The sequence below is a fragment of the Ursus maritimus genome (genome assembly GCF_017311325.1).
Source record: "Ursus maritimus isolate PB19 chromosome X unlocalized genomic scaffold, ASM1731132v1 scaffold_X1, whole genome shotgun sequence".
Classification (NCBI taxonomy): Eukaryota; Metazoa; Chordata; class Mammalia; order Carnivora; family Ursidae; genus Ursus; species Ursus maritimus.
Genome location: NW_024423319.1, coordinates 112,039,150 through 112,043,786, shown reverse-complemented (window position 1 = coordinate 112,043,786; position 4,637 = coordinate 112,039,150).

The following is a 4,637-nucleotide window of genomic DNA, read 5'->3' as shown; positions in this document are numbered from 1 at the left end:
AAAAAAAAAAAGAAAGGTGGGGGGGCAATCAGGGGTTCACCCACTGACTTTTTTTAAGAGTATTTGGAGGATGGCTGGTGCTGGGAGAAGACACAGGTTATTCAGGGGAAGGGAAGAACATACACAAAGCACTGGAGGAGAAAGGCTCTAACTGGACAATAGAAGGGTTTGGGGTTGAGTTGGAAGTTAGGAAAGTGGTGAAAATTTTGAATTACCAGTGTGAGTCACTAGAGTACCAAGTTAGGCAGGTATCATTGAAGACCTAGGGGAGTTTAGAAACCATAGTATGTAATGATGCCCAGCTATGATTTTGCCAGCTATCTATAGGTGGATATATAAATATGGATATTTATGATAAAAGTAGTTTGTGGGCTGCGTAGAGGGCAGTGAGTGAGGCAGTTGAGGGCCGGAAAGAATGTGATTGTGGTACTGCACTGGGCGTCTAGACCACACAGGGAAGGACTGAGAACAGTGTAGAGCTGATACACTATGAAGAAAAGAATCAGAACTAAAGACAAAGGCCTCTGGGAATAAGGGAGCTGGCATGCTGTCACCAGCTGTGGTGTTGGCATTGGAGACTTTAAAGGGGAAGTAATTCCAGGAGATGATTCAGTTTAGGGTCTGACAGCTGAAACAGAGTCAAATGAGTGGGTCTAGCACCCACCAGGCCACTGTGTGGGACACCTAGGTCCTTGGAACTTGGAGGAGTCAATTGAGACCAAGGAACCAAATCTTCAGTGAATGTGGAGGAGTGACCCCAAAGCTAATAGATGACAGCAACAAGGATGGGTGGAGGGTTTATGGCAAAAATTCAATGAGTTTCAAAGCAAAGGGGAGTTTCTCCCCACCGAGGATGACAGAGTATTGTCATGGAAGAAGCAGGAAGGCACTAGGGATAGTGATGTCAGCTTCTGGAAAATAAACAGAGGCTCCACTCAGCAGGAAGTGTATGGAAGCCCCAGGTCTTCATGAAGGCCAATAAATAAAATTTTTGAAAAGGAGGAAACACCTTTGGGGCACCTGGATAGCTCAGTCGGTTAAGCATGTGACTTCTCCTTATAAACCAGGCTGATGTCTGATGTATGGAGCAATTGTTAATAATATCTGTACAAAGAAATGACTCAAAAGCTGAAGTCTTGTTTTAGAGATGCCCTCTGCATGGACAGGACAGAGAAAGGGAACCTGTTAAATCCATTTCTACATCTCAGAAAGAGCCCGAATACTTTATTTTTTTAAAGATTTATTTATTTATTTATTTGAGAGCGAGGGAAAGAAAAGGAGGCGGGGCAGAGGGACAGACTGTTCAGCAGACTCTGCCCTGTGCTCAGAGACCAACATGGGGCTCGATCTCACGACCCTGAGATCATGACCTGAGCCGGAATCAAGAGTTGGGTGCTTTCACTGACTGAGCCCCCCAGGCACCCCGAGCCCAAATACTTTATTTTTATTTTTATTTTTTTATTAATAATGATTTTTTTATTATATTATGTTAGTCACCATACAGTACATCCCCGGTTTTCGATGTAAGGCTCGATGATTCATTAGTTGTGTATAACACCCAGTGCACCATGCAATATGTGCCCTCCTTACTACCCATCACCAGCCTATCCCATTCCCCCCCCCCCCCTCCCCTCTGTAGCCCTCAGTTTGTTTCTCATAGTTATGGTCCCCTTTCTGTAACGAAGAACCCGAGGCTTAGAGATGTGAAGTGTCCTGACCAAAGGTACATTAGTTAAGACGAGGAGCAAAGCCAGGACATCAATGTTTGTCTCCAAAGCCAGATTGTTCAGCACAGGATGTGGGGCTTTATCCTTATCTTATTCTATTCCTCTATGTAGCTAACAGACGGAAGATATTTTGTGATTACAAAGGGATTATCATAACTATTGTATTATTGATCCAAAATGGGGAAAAAATTGAACAGAAAAACAAATTTGATAACAGGATTCAGATTGACCGATTTGGGTGGGACAAGACTATCCTCATGAATAAACAAGTATTTATTCATGGCCCACTACCAGCATAGCAATAAGGATAAAAAAAGAGATGAAAACAAAGTCTGTCATTAAGTTGATTGCTCGTGCTCTCTTACAATCTTTTATTTTGAAGAATTCTACCTTTCAGAACCATTGTAAAACCGTCTGTTCCCCGGGGAACTCAGCCTTTACTGTGGTTTTGGGTGCTCCTGAAGATAAGGCAAAAGTAGAGCCGAATGGGTTGGGCCCCACCTCTGCACCGTATTTTTGCAGGTGAAGAAACTTGAAGGGCAGAAAGGACAAATAACACGTCAAGGTTATTCATCTGTTAGATGGTGACGTTAAAAACTTCATTCCTCTAGGCTTCTGACTGAAATTCTGGGCTCATTCCGATCATACTTGAAACAAATATCCCTTTTCAGTCAAGTGTTGACCACTTTCAGATTCTTACCAACATAAATCCCAGAAAACATTTGTCCTAAGATGTCTCCTGACTTTCAAAGCTGAATCAATACCCAGACTCTAAAAACAGGTTGGAATGTCACTGATGCCACTGAATTGTACACTTAAAAATAGTTAAAATGGGGGGCACCTGGGTGGTTCAGTCGGTTAAGCGTCTCTCAGCTCAGCTCAGGTCTTGATCTCAGGATCTTGAATTCAAGCGCCACACTGGAGTCCACACTAGGCGTCGAGCCTATTAAAAAAAAAAAAAGTTAAAAGAGCAGATTTTATGTTATATATATTTTACTACCATTTAAAAAATTAATAGTGTAATGTATAACAAAAATCATTGAATTGTACACTTTATATACGTTAATTATATAGTATGTGAATCATATCTCAATAAAGTTGTTTGGCTCTAGGGCGCCTGGGTGGCTCAGTCGGTTAAGCATCTGCCTTCAACTCAGGTCATGATACCAGGGTCCTGGGATAAGGTCTCACGTGGGGGGGGGTGTCCCTGCTCAGAGGGGAGTCTGCTTGTCCCTCTCCCTCTGCCCTGCTTGTGCTCTCTCTCTCAGTCTCTCTCAAATAAATAAATAAATAAATAAAATCTTTAAAAAGAAGTTATTTGGCCTTATTAAGCCAAAATCCTGGATCGGAATTGTGACTATACCTCAGGCTGGAAAACTGGAGAGTAGGAAAATCAGAATCAGAATCTGTCATAGTCTGTCCCCACATACTCCCACAGGACACTGGAACTAGGTGGGAGGAGGAGGAATAATGGTTGTCCTTCGCCAACCGATTCCTTAAGACTGCTTGTGAAATCTGTTCACGCACTCGCTGCTCTGAAGGGGTAGTTGTTCACTTGACCAGTTGTTTGTTTGTTTTTCATTTACATGTTATTATGGAAAAAGTTAAAGGTACAGAGTGGCAGACATAAAAGTATAACCACCAGCTTGAACAACTTCAAACCATGGCCAAGCTTTTTTCATCTATATCCCTACCCTTTTCTGCCCCACTTCCTGTATTAATTTGAAGCAAATGACAGACATCCTATCATTTCTTTGGTAAATATCTCAGTACAACTCTCTTAAAGATAAGAACTCCTTTAAGTACACACAATACCATCACCACAATTTAAAAATTAACAATCCCTACGTCTATCAACTCATACATGGATTAACAAAAAGTGGTATCTACATGCAAGAGAGAATCACTCAGCCTTTTTTAACATAGCCTTTTAAAGGCAGAATTTTAAGATAATTCTGACACATGCTATAACATGAATGAACATCAAGGACATTTGCTAAGTGAAATAAGACAGTCACAAAAAGACAAATATAGTATGATTGCACTTATATGAGGTTCCTGGAGTAGTCACAGTCATAGAGACAGAAAGTAAAATGGTGAATGCCAGGGGCTGGTGGGAATAGAGAATGGGGAGTTGTTTAATGGGTATAGTTTCAGTTTTGCAACTTGAAAAGAGTTCTGGAGATTGGTTGCATAATGTGAATGTACTTAACACTACTGAACTGTACACTTAAAAATGGTTGAGATGTTAAATTTTATGGGTATTCTAAAACAATTAAATTTTTAATAATTCCTTAATTTCATGAACTGTTGGATCAAATTTCCAGTTTTTATACTTCTCCCCCCCAATGTTTGTTTGAATTAGGATCTAAACAAAATCCACAGGTTGCCATGGATTATGGCTTTTAAATCATTCCTAATCTATAGTTTCCCCCTTTCCCCTCTCCTCCTTGCAATTTATTTGAAGAAACAAGGTCATTTGTCCTGTGGTTTCTCACAGCTTAGATTCTGCTGCCCACATCCCGTGGTGTCCTTTTAACACTTTCCTTAATCCCCTGTATTCCCTATAAATTAGTTGTTCGACCTAGAGGCCCCGGGCCAGTTGTGATTTGGACTCAGAGATGGGCTAAAAACGTCCATTTCTGCGGCGACAGCCCAGCTGGACTTGAAAAGGTGAGGCTAAGTCAGCAGCCAAGCTGCTTAGAGTGACAGAGACGCCGTTTACACGTCTGGATCAGTCACCTAGAAAAGCTGGGGAAGGAGGAAAGAGGACCGGGCTGGACTACTCTGGGAAAAACCCTTTGTCTGCTTTCCACGCACGTCATAAAGCTACTGACAGAAACAGCCAACGGGGGCGGGGCCTTTGGCGGAAATGACGCACGCGCAGCCCGCGGCAGAGCGGCCATAGAG